This window comes from Geospiza fortis, unplaced genomic scaffold (genome assembly GCF_000277835.1).
Source record: "Geospiza fortis unplaced genomic scaffold, GeoFor_1.0 scaffold11, whole genome shotgun sequence".
NCBI classification, from domain to species: domain Eukaryota; kingdom Metazoa; phylum Chordata; class Aves; order Passeriformes; family Thraupidae; genus Geospiza; species Geospiza fortis.
In genome coordinates, this window is record NW_005054304.1 from 1,236,745 (window position 1) to 1,249,467 (window position 12,723).

Consider the following 12,723-nt stretch of genomic DNA (forward strand, 5'->3'; position numbering starts at 1 on the left):
TTGAGAAAAACCTGGCTGAAAGGTAGAATTTTTTAGATTAAGGAGGAACTTTTAAGTGCATGGTGCCCAGGCAATCTAGCAAGTGTTTCTGTTGTTTGTTTGGCTCTTGGACAACTTCAGTGAAGAGGAGCAACATTTAAGAGTTGTATATAGTAGGGTGGCTGTAATAGTCTGTCATTAAAACCCCTTTTGTGAAGGTACTTCCCTTCACTGTTGAGCGTGAAGGTATTTTGAAGATTGGCTTGGAACTTGGCATGTTGTTGCACAGAGTGGGGTATCTTCATTTTTTTCCACCCAATTAATTTTTACCTGTCAAAACATGATTAGTTGTTGGGATTATATATTCCCCCTCCACCTCCAGAAAGTTCTGTTTAAGCTGCGGTGGTGTTTCCTCTGTGCTTGCTACTGGTATCATCTTTCTAGTGTTTCCAAACTGTGTTACACTGGGTCTTAGGGACAGTAAAAACACAGAGTTACAGATATTCAACCATATTCTAATTTGAAGATGGATGGAATAATAGTCTGAAAATTTTTAAGCAGTCTGTTGTGACAAGTGTCTGTAGACTGGAGTGTGCCATTTTTGCTGTTTTCTGCTGTGAACTTCTGGGGTTGATCTCTGAGAAAGTGAAGTGCGTGCCTTAATGCGTTCCTTCATCCTCCATGAGCAGGAGGAGGTATTGGAGTCTTCACTAGGAGGTATGCATTCATTTGGAAGCATGACAAGAGTGCTGAGAGTTGCATTTATAAACAAAAAGCAAAAGAATCCAGGAATGCTGGTAAGGAGAAGAAAGTACCCACATGTTGGAGTTGTGAACTTTACTGGAAACAGATGTGGTACCTTTCTTTACTTGTTCCTGCATGCAGTTTTGCAATACTAGAGTTTGTTTTAGCAGAAGTAGTGAATAAGAAACAGTATGAAGAGTATTTTTAGGGGAGCTAGAAACTGTAGTTTTTTACCCGTTTGAGGTTTTTGCTGTTTTTTTACAAATGGGTCTGACCTTTATGTTGGCTTTTAAGGTCTTGTCTTTGTTGCAGGGAAACATCTGGCTCTTCCATCCTGATCCTGTTAAAACAGCTGGGGGTACTTTTACAACATATTGCCCACATTTGTGTTTCTTCTCTCAGATTTTATGTACAGCAGAAATATGTTGTTGCTGAAGTCATTTCTCAACATAGTGTGAATTCAGATCCAGGCTCCCTCCTGACCTCTGACCTCATCTGACTGAAGGCAGGCTTTGACATCCCTTGCAGTGTGTCTGAAAGTGAACCAGCGAGGTTGAGAATGCATGCTAGGCACACATCTCCGCTAGAAAAGGCAGAAAATATGCTTGGATCACATAATGTTTATGACCCCTTTGATTTCTTTCCATCAGAGACAGGATTTTTTCTTTATCCAATGTGGAGTAAGTGCTAGCACTCAGCTACTGTAATTCCTGTCAACAACAGTTTATATGTAATGTCTTCCTTGACTCCTCTTTGATGTAACATGTGAGTGAGTTTTGTAACTTTGCAAAACATAGAAGCAGGGAGGAAAATGGCTGGTTAGATGTGAATAGGTTTCTGTTGAATACTTGTGGTGTGTGTTGGCACAGAAGAAACCTTATGCTCCTGTAGGGCTTTCCTTTTTTAATATTCTGATGGCACCAGTATGGTGTGCATAAAGTTGATAAACATAGTTTATGCACAGAGGAATACTTGGAAAATAAATAAGGGGAAAGCAACTAAGATGGGAGTCTGCATAATGTTTGTATTTCTTTTTCAGAAATAAGATGTACATAAAAGCAAATTTGAATGGTTACTTGATCAGATTTCCTCTTTGCAGGACCCAAGTGGTTTGTGATTGCTGAGGTTCTGTTATTTAGCACTTTTTGTATGATGTCTGTTGGGGGTAGCAATCAAATTCTATTTGATTTGTTCAGCTCTAGTAATAGTGAGTACTGGGATACTGAGGCAAAATAAAAAGAGACCTAAAACACCTGGTTGAATACCTAGTAGGATGTAGGTCTGGAAACACTTGTTACAGCAAGCAAATTATTTAATTCACAAGGACAAAGGTGTAATGGCAGCTAAGAGAAGTTACTCAAGTCATAAATACGTATTATTAGAACTTGATTTAAACTTTTTTGTGTCGGTTCTGAAGAAGTGTGATTGGATAAAAAATAGTTCAACATGTTTGTACAAAAAAACCCCCTTATAATTCTGGAGTGCATTTGTTATAAAATACATGTTCAGCCAATGGACTTTGCATTTAGAAAAGCCAAAAAGCTTTTATTCATATGATGGAAAAATATTTCTAATTTTAATTTTTAATATTTTAATTTATAATATTTTACCTTATGTAATTATGCAGATTACCTAAATAAACTCTTAAAGAACTGCCTGTAGATAGTAACTTGTCTGAAAAAGATGTCTGTTAAAATTGATGGTAACTGCAGTGAAGTGTCACTTAGGTTTTTATTGGTCATGCTCAAGCTGGCCACCCTAATATTACGTTTTGAGAAAAGAGTTGCAAATTATATGTTGCACCTCTTTGAACTGAAGGAAAGCCCTTCAGTGCAGCAGGGAGCTTTATGTAAGCCATGGGTGGGGATGTTTTTGATGGCTGAGACTTGTTTGCTGAATGACACTTCTGGAAAGTAATAGAGGCGGCTGCTGCCAGGGTTCAGTGGTGGGTCTTGAAAAGGAGGCGATGCACACCTCATCTGCACTGCCGTCGGCTGAATCAGACGCTACCTGTGCGTGCAGCATTCTGGGGAGGAGAAATCTCCACCCTGTGTGTTTTGCACTGCAAGTGGAACCACCACAACTCCCTATTGTATTTGTTACTTATGGTGTACTTTTTCATGAGGTAATTGCCACTTGAGACGCTTTGGAAGTGGTCAGGAGCAGACGCTGGATACAGGATGGGCAGTTTGGTTCTTTGCTGTGCTGCTTTTCTGTTGTGGGTTTGAACAGCTTCTGGGTAGTGTGTGATCTGCAAATGGGAAAGCCATTAGCCAGAGAGCAAGGTGCTGCCTGTCTGGAGAGCTTCAGCGTGTACTTACATTCCTTTCTGTGCCCTTTTAGTGGGCAGAGATGGACAAGGAAGCCTGGAGGCAGCATAGCCATGGCGTACCATATTGTCTGCGTGTTGCCAGGAGATCCATTGTCCCTGTGGAAAGTCAGGAATCTAGTTCAGGTGGAGAGAGGGTGAATGCCCTAAGAAATCATCTAGGAACGCTAGATCCAAATCTTGTCTAAAAAACATAATCCTTTTGTCCAGGAAAGGTTTTGTTGAACATGCTAGTCAGTATACTTCCCAGAGATATTTCTCCTTTACACTGGAGATTCAATAAGGCAGGAAAGTGACTAAGCTATGCTGCCCTCTTGACACTGACCAGAACTGGTTCTCCTTTCTCAGAAATTGCAGCAGAGTTTTTGTCAGAGTAGCTGCCATTTCTTCTTGAGGGCTTCTGTGCCTCCACTAGAGTGGGGGGTGTGAAGAGACTGGAGTCATATGAAGTGTTTTCGGTGCTTCTAGAGTTTTGCTCTTGACTGGTGGATTCAAAATTAACCTGTTTTGTTACTTAGTTTAGTTGCTTTTCTTTGGAGGATATTGGTGTTTTGGGATATTCGAGGTTGAAAACACCTTCCTTTTTCTCATTGCTACAGTGTAGATGGTGTGTGCTATTGGTCTTGCAGTCACTTTTGCTAACTGATGACCACAGGGAGAATTAAAGCTTAGGCAATGCTGAAGATTGATTGATGGAAGTAAGGCAGGAGCGCTTTATTTTTTGGCACTGCAGAAGGCATTTAGTTCTTGTTAACTATGTTTAAACAGGACCTCCTGCTCCCCTGTGTTTATTGGTTTTGAGACTGCAAGTCAAAACAATTCACTTTGTGCAGATACATTTGATAAAGTCTTTCTCAAGCTATTGTGACCCTGACAAAATATAGAAGTAGGATAAATGTAGGAGAATCAGGACTTAGAGACAAGGCATTCCAGATGTACTGTGGAAATATAGATAAACCATAGATAAACTTTTGGTTCAGGACCAAGTAAATAACACATATGAAAGAGGGTTGCAAACTGTCTTCAAGGTTGTACTTCCTCATGACCTTTTTTTACATTTTTAGCTGGAAACGATGATGATACTACCCTTTAATTTCTGCTTAAGGAAGCTTGTGGGTTTTGTGTACTTGTAGTGTAATTGGTCATTTGAGCTTTGCAAATATAGTAAGTGTTAATTAAGTTCAGTGCAATCACAGATTTGGACCCTGAAACCTCCACTGTCTGTATCTTAAAACAAAAAATGATCATTTTGAACCTGAGAAGCATTTGGTTATATAATAAAGTTCTTAATAGGGTGAAATGAAGAGAGCTGAAACGGCAGTTCCTTATTTGTTTTAAGGTTTGTCCAGTAACTGTTCCTATGACAAAAGGACCATTTGTTTATCATCTTAGTTTAAATATTTTCTTGCTTCTGCAGAGATAAAATCCAAGTGCTCTCCCTACTTTTGGAATTTCTGAGTTCCCTGGTCCAGTTTCTACAGTTTTATGTGCTGTGTACACAGGTGGTATTTGTTTGTGGCTGCTGGTTCCTTACTTTGCCCTATGAGCTGATAGAACTGGAGGGAGAAGGTTTCACAGTCATGGATGATGGAGTTAAGAGAGAAATTCTCCTTTAGTTGTTAATAGTGAACACTTGAACTTGCTAGCAAGTTACTAAAGATTGTAGAGCATAGAACAACATAGTAACAAAATTTTAACCTCTATAACATCACTGTGAGCAAGATCTTCACGTTAGTGCTATCTCTCGTAGAAAGCTTTTCAAAGGTATCTGGTGCTGTACTGCTTTTTTTACCTAAGTCAATTTCCCCCCACCAAAATAATATCTGCTTCTTTTAATGTACAAAATATTAAAACAATAAATGCTATAAGTAGTATTTTGAAGTTTTTCCAGTTGCTTCAGATGTGCCTGTGTTGTGTGGTGCTCGGGAGTGTAGGAGCACTGTACCAATAGTGCCAAATGGGACTGACTGGGAGTCAGAGGTAAAATAATCAGAAGTCTGCCAACTCATGGCTAATAACCAAGGTGCAGCATTTCACCTAGTTATTTGCCAGGTCCTACAATTGCCACTGCTGGGTTTACTGCCTCTACCACCTGTTTGGGTTAGCTGGAGAACCTTGTGATGGATTCGTGGCGTTGTGCTGAAGTGAGCTCAGACTTGATGCCCCTTGTTGGCTTGTGTGTGTCTGCTTGTAAGTTCTAAGATGAATATTTTATAACTCGGAAAATAAAGAGGCAGACAAACTAGGGGAGAGGCCAGGGAAAACTGTGTGTTCAGTAGCTTCACAGTTGCTCAGCTAGGTTAGTATCAATGTAGCTTAGTTCTTATTCCCATGCTGTAATGGTGGGAAGTCACTTGCTTCCTCAGAGGGATGCTCTTGCTGATCATGGGCTGTCAGTGCATTAATTACCAGGCTTGTGCTTTATATTAACTCTTTTAGCACTTCATATGCTCTCAGTGAGTGTCATTTAATCAGAGAAATACTGCTGTGTTGTCAGTTTCTAGTTTGCTACTGTTCCTTTTCCCAGAGCTATTTAAAAGATTTCTTAGTTTGTGAAAGTCCAGTTGTCATAGGAATGACTCCTCTATCAGTTCAGAAGAGCAGAGCTCTGTGACTTCATTGTCACATTTATATTCTAACCTTTTTCTCTTTTACCTAGTGAGAGAGCAGCTTTGGTGTTGAAGAGAAACCTCGGAAAGGAATGGGCCCTGTTCTCTTGAAGCTGTTTGCTCTGATCCCAGGAATGCTGTAGAGGTTAGTGATGTGAATGTTGAAGAGCTTTTGTGGAAATTGCCTTTTGATTTGTAATTGGCACACCCTTTAATAAATTCTGTGTGAAGCAGTTCATTTGCCTGTCACAGAAAGGGAGTTAATTCAGGCACTGTCAGAGCACAGTCAGCTTAAAATTGCTCTACCCAAACAAAATTTAGGATTCTGTTTATCTGTGGGAATGCTGTGGAAATACTTTGCTGGGTGGTCACAGAAAATTGTGCGGGTGTGATGCATGCGCAGAGACAAGCTGCATTAAACTTGGAGGTTGTCATCAATAGGTTAAAAAAAAAGGGTAAGAATGATCATAATACGTGAGTCTGTAGTGCCTGATTCTTTGAATTTCTCAAATCTCTCATTTTTACTTTGAGAGAAGAATACTCCTGATCTTCAGTAGAGTTGACAGGCTAGGAAGGGTCCATTCTGTATCCCCACAGAGGTAATGCTAGCTCTACTTCTGCCTCAAGTGACTTGTATTTTGGTGTTACATCCTAGTTTACTTGGGTTTGTACAAACTGTATAGACTGCTTGCTGTGAATGTTTATCCCCAGAGCTCTATAGTCCTTCTACAAATATTACAGCCTACAAGAGGCTTCCTTTTGCAACTAGAACTTTCAGTCTAGCTTACTTCCATGTTTTTTGGAAAGTTGCCAATGATTAAGGAGATTTATCACCTAGTGGATTACTTTTTAACTAGTGAAGTAAAAAAAAGCTTGTGTAGCTGTTAAATTCAGTAAGGCTTGGTTTGCTGATGAAAAATGAATGTAACAGGCAAAATTAGATGGAGGAGGGGGAGAGGGAAGAGGTAGGTCTGTTGAAGTGCACTGCTGAAGCAAGGAGGTGAATTTCCATAGGAGCAGTTGAGTTAAAATCTATTAAATCTGTCTAGTTTTTTAGAATCTGTAAAGAATTCTAATCTTTGTTAGCTTACTTTACAAGTATAGGGGTGTGTGTGTGTGGTGTGGCTACTGAAGAGTAATGTCCAAGCTTTGCTAGGGGTGTGTGTGTGGTGTGGCTACTGAAGAGTAATGTCCAAGCTTTGCTAGGACACCCTTTGATATACAGACCCATTTGGAGCAAAAAGAAAAACAACCCAGTGGAAAAAAGGCTGCAGCATGTCACAGATACTCAAAGTGAAGAAGTGACCCAGTGGGAAAAGACAAGAAAATGTTAGTTGGCATCACTCTTTGAGGCATGAAGAGCTCAACAACTGCAAGTTCTACCACTTCTTATCAAGAACTTTAGTCATTGATGTATTCTTGCCATCTTTATCTTGTTTTATATAAAACCGAGAGTTTAAAATGAAAGTGTGAGGTATCACTTCTAACTTAACAAAAGCATAGAGAAAGACAGAAACCCCAAAGCACGCCCTTCCATGTGAAATCCTGCACTCCAACATCAATACTTTCATTCTAGCTGTGTGCTGTTGCTTTTGTTTCCAGTGTTTTATTCATTAACAAAAACCACAAACCTGCCCACAAGGGGGTCTGACAGAAATATGCCTTTTTTTTTACTTTAATAGAAAATACCTAGCTCCCTTCAACCTATTGTGTTTAGATTTTTTTGAGACATATATACTACTTTATGGAGAATAAAAGAAGATGAAAGATTCATCTCCTCTCATGGCAGTCTCCCTCTTGACTTAGTAAAAGCAGTTGGTTTCAAGCGACCTGTTGAATGCAGACTATTTTGCGACTCTGTGAAGACTGTCTTGTTAGAATCCTGATCTGTTATTCAGATACTTAAGTAGTAAATATTTCCTTGGCACTTCATGCATCCTGTTCTTTCAGTTCTGAGGACATGCAAGAACTGGCAGAACTTAACAGTTTGGTTTTAGGGTTGCTGTTATATTCCTTTCAGACCCAAGCCTGCTATATTTGATTTGGTTGAGCTCTCCATGGGGCCACGTGGAGTTTCTCTCCAGCTGTGGAATGACTTACCTGCAGCTACATGGGTAACAGTAAAAACTGTGATGAAGTTTATGAGCACATAGGAGATAATGAGATAAGGGAAGACAGCCAACCAACATAAATTTGCTAGGGAGAAAATTGTGTCAAACTGATTAGTTTGCTTCCTTGACAGATAAATTAGATTAGTGCATAAGGGAGGCAAGGGATAGAAGTGATACAAATAGAAGTTTATAAGGTTCTGAAGGATGTTCCTTTGAGCCTAATATGTGCAGTGTTTTGGTTTTTTAAATGGGATCTTCCTTAAATTACTATATTGCAGGAGCAAAAATTATTAAAAATGGTTATGTGGAGCACTTAATAGGGATTTGAGATCACTTGGAAAAGCATTTGAAGTAGGTTTCCATACTATACTAGCTTGTCATGGCTGGGTTTCTCAATGGCACTCATTATTTAGATTTTAGTACATGGAGTAGAGCTTACTTACGAGCTGTGCAGGTGAGGTCAGTCTGGAAGTAGACAGAATGTGCAGCTCAGAGGGTTGATATGAAGCTGTTTGTCACTGGGGTAAGCAAAGTGTGTGTGTTGGCTTGACCTGACTCACCCTGTGTTTATTTGTTATACCAGAGGAGCTCAGTCAGTGTGTATAACCGAATTATGCTGAGTTTACTGCATTGGATGGCCTCTTCCAACACTCACAGCACAGCTTGTGGTACTTTTTTATCCTTTAGAAAACTGTAGCACTGAAACCTAGAACTGGAAAGGAAGTGTTTGTTTATTTGTAGCAGTTTCTTTATTCTGCCACAGGGAGAAAAATGTGTGAGTAGGGAAGAGTGACCATATTTTTAAGAGCTTTTGTAGAATAAGATATGAAATGTGGAGATACTTGTCGTCTTGGGATGGTGTCAGAGGAGTCTGTCATACTGCTTTGTTTTAAATTCCCTGTGATAGAAAGGGGTGTTTGTGTACCCTGCTCTTGTATACACAATGCTCTTCTCATACTTGTCAGGTTATCATGAAAGATTAATTTCATGGCTCCCTTAGAGGTAAACACTAATATTTCACACTGGGTCAGTAATTTTTGCTAGCAATAGATTAATGCCTAAAACTCCCTTGTCTGACATGTTCCCATCTGTGATGCCATAGTTTCTTATGGATGGGAAGCACAGTGAGGCCAAAAAAAAAAACCAACTATTTAGGTTATCTCTGGGGTGCTGTTCTCTGTTTCTGTGATCCCTGCTGCTGTTTTCCTGACTTCTTGGGGTATGGCGTTTTCCTTGGTGTCCTAGCAAATGTTTTTCTAGCAAAACTACAAATTAAGAAGGTACACCTTAGCAGCAGAAAGTGGTGCACCAGTGTGGTAATTGGAATTACAGGAATGCTGTGAAGGTTTCATGCCCCATCTTTTGTCCCAAAGGGAGGGGAATATTGGAAGAGCCGATGCTGATAAGTGAAAGGCAAGCCTGTGAAAGGCAAGCCTTAGGCAGTCCCTTGGAAAGACTTTTAAGTCCCATGAATTGAAACAAACTGGAGGCATGGTAAACCTAGTTTTAGAGCTTTCCCTTGTTTGATTTTAATTTCAGGAAGTTGCCTGGGAGAAATCTCAAAAGCACATTCCTGTAGATGCAAGAATAACTGTTCAAAGTGCTGGGAGATGAAACTGATGTGCAGCAGTTTTTATAAGTGAGGAAATAATAGTGCAGAAGTGGGCTACCACCTGCCTGTGTTGCAGTGAGAGTATAGTAGAAGTACTGTTAACTTTTCGGTGTTGCTAAAAGGTCACCTTAGGAGAAGACAGAGAAGTAAAATCAAACTAAAGAAAGAAATGTACGATAAAACTGTGAAGGAATATGTGGATGTGTAAGAGAAGAAGCCTTTGCTTTGATTGTTGATTGCAACTATTGTTGCAATTAAATCTTAGTATTGAGCATTTATTTACCTAATTACTGCATGTGTCTTAGTTTGCCAGCATATTGTTGGGTTTCACTCAGTTTATTGCATTGTGTTTGTCATAAAAATAAACAAGAAAATAAGAGTAGTTATCCTCATTCTGTACGCTGCTTACTGTCTTAAAAGAAACACAAAACCAGAGAAAAGGGGTAGCAACTGAAAAGTCTTCTTTTCTCTCTTGTGAGGAGCAAGTTCTGTTCCCAGGTTCTTTGCATCCAGAAACAGCCAAGCACAGTGCAGGTCATTTAAGTGAGGCCATACACTTTCACAGATGCACTGCAGAAGAAAGGACTTGCACTAAATAACTACTCAGTGATTTATGTAAATGACATTACAGTACATTTGATAGACAATTACTCTCTCTTTTTTTGTTCTCTTCTTAATGTTTTTTCCTCCAGCAAGGAAGTCTGTTTCTTTAGTGTGAGTATTGTGTGTATGCATAGGTGAATCCAGGGGAAAAATGTGAGTAAACTCCATGTTAGTAGTTGTGCTTTTACTAAGTGGATGCTCAAGCTCTCTTCTGGAATAAATTTAGTTGGAAAGTAGTGTCCACTATAGTAATTTGAGTATCATTGTAGGAGAATTCTTTTCAGAGACCTGCAGCTTCAATCATAATTTGTTTTCTGTACCCTTGCTTATTACTAGGGGAAGGGGCAAGTGTAGTGGTGAGACATAACATGCCAATTTGGATAACATAATGGATTTCTTTGAAAATACTACCACTTCTGAATAGTTTTTGTTATTGAAACAAAACACCTGGCAGTTCTAGATTGTATGGTCTGTGCATGAAAGTAGCATTGCAAGCTAGAATAGTAAACAGTGTTAAAAAAAGACAACAAGCTAACAAAGCCCTGAAAAGCACAGGAGTTAATAAAGAAAATCCACATTGCATCCAATCCAGATTCTAGAAAGGAGTGTGTCTTGTCCTTAGTTTATTTTTTCCCCTAGAATAATTAGTTCTATTGTAACCAAAATTGAAATGTATTTACTTTCCTGTGTGATAAGAGAAGCAGGAAAATGTCATCTTGCAAATTAATTTGTAAGCCATGATACATCATTGTCCTTTGCAGTGATTGTACTGCTGACCAGATGTCAATTTACTTGAGCACAGAGTTTTTCATCTTGATCCGGCGCTTGTGCGAGTTGGATTTATTCTTTGTGAAGCAGCTGTATCAGTGGCTGGGGCCTGTGCATTGGACAAGGGATCCCTTCCCTTGGAGTCCCAGCCTGCTGGGAGGGAGCAGCTGCTCCTTGCTCCCAGTCCCTCCCGCCTGGGCACTGGTACAGTCGGCGCGGGGGCTGGTGGCGCAAAGCTCGGCAGAGCCGCCTGACTGCCACAGGGATGTTTACTGACCGAGGGCTGGCGGCACCTTGGAGGCACGGGAGCTTGTCTCCTGTCTCTAGTGTCTTACAAGGGGACCACTTGGAAACTAAGATGCTGGCACTGAACTTCAAGAATTCAAGGTAGGATGAGACCTTAATGAATCCCAGCTACTTTTAATTCTTTGCATGGGAGTTTTCCCCCACAGACTAAAATTTAATTTCATGACTAGCATGTATGAAGTTGTACCTCTTGTTGTCAGGCTTGCTGTTATAGGAGAAGTTGAACCAAAGCTGTGATTGATCAAAGGTTTAATCACAATCTAGTGATATTTTTGAATAAAATGAGTAATGTGCCACTGTGTAGTTTTCTGTATTTAGGATATTGGCTTTAGAGAAATAAGTTAAAGGTAAGTAGTTGACATTTATCATCCCAGCTAAGGAAGAAAACAATTGATTTTAGTTCGTCACATGGGTAGTTTTCAAAATACAACTAATACGAGCCTTGAGTGCAGTAGTTTTGCTGTGAAGAAAGCTTGTTATCGAGTTATGTTACACATGTTCTAAGAAATCTAACAAGTTGGAGAAAATAATATTAAGGTAGTATTTTCCCTGTCTCTTGAGTGCTATAGGTTTCATTTTTTCCCTTTGAATAAGAGAAACTCACTTCTGGGGGGATTTCTAGCTGTCCTATTTAATCTTGTAATACACTGCGAACTGGTGTCAAGAAATCAATTATTCATTGTGAAATACAACTTTTATTTTGGCACTATTGCCAAACAGGGCTAGAACATGAGTAATGAAGAGAAAAACAAAAATAGTTTGAAAGTAGTTATGGTAAATAGTAAATAAACCAACCTCTTTATCGGCAATCAAAAATTAGCAAAATAAGTATAGGTTTTCTAAAATGTTACAGCTTTTTCCCTTTATGAGAGACACCAGCTTTAATATACAATAATATCTATACCCACTTTGATCATTTAATAAGTGTGCCATTGAAAAAAAATTCACTGGAGAACTGGAGGAATCCATTCATTTGAGTAATTAATATTGCTTTTAAAGTCTGCAGTTTTAGTCTGCTTTGTAGGTTTGTGTTTTTTCTTGTTAAGCGTTTATTTTGTGGGGGTGTTTTGTCTTTTCTTCCCCCTCTTTTGTTTTTTCCTGTTTAATCTTTTATCTGACACATTCACTGCTGGAGATGGAAACCTTGTAGCTCTGATGGGCTACTTCTAAATCCAAACAGCTCAGTCCTGCCTTGGCTCTGTCCCAGGCTTTCTCTGCAAGGCAGTGTTCTGGGAGCAGCAGTCTCTTGTGTTACTGAGGAGCTAGAGCTGTTTTCTGTAAGGAAAAGGTTCACAATCAGCTCTTTTGTCTTTGCTCCATGTGAGGCTCCTGAGAAGTGTTTCCATGTGCAGTCTGGTGGAGCTGGATCCAAAACCACCCTGGGAGCCCAGGACATAATCTAGCTCTGCTTGCAATCCTCAGGAAGACTGAACATGAGACTGAGAGGGATTGAATTGCTTTTATCTGCAATTTGTGACTGTAATCCCCAGAGGATCTTCTGCCACCCAACAGAGTGGGGTCAGGGGAAGGACAAGGAGGAGCAGAAGAAGAGGGAAGGTGAGGAGTAAAGACAATACTTTTCTTCCATTGTTATAATACTTGCTTAGTTACACAAAGCATAGGAATCTTTACTGGTTTTCACACTGGTGGTGCCTCTTATAA

At 39.7% G+C, this 12,723-nt stretch overlaps 1 protein-coding gene across 6 annotated transcripts in view; it reads left to right on the forward strand.

The window, feature by feature from the left end:
• Window positions 1-5,691: 5,691 nt before the first annotated feature.
• The window catches only part of WDFY3 (WD repeat and FYVE domain containing 3), a 120,765-nt gene continuing 113,733 nt past the window's right edge, over window positions 5,692-12,723 (forward strand). For all 6 annotated transcript variants that reach the window (XM_031066449.1, XM_031066452.1, XM_031066450.1 and 3 more), the window contains exon 1: window positions 5,692-5,806. The gene's annotated coding sequence lies outside the window, so the exon portion shown is untranslated. The remainder of the gene's footprint in view (window positions 5,807-12,723) is intronic.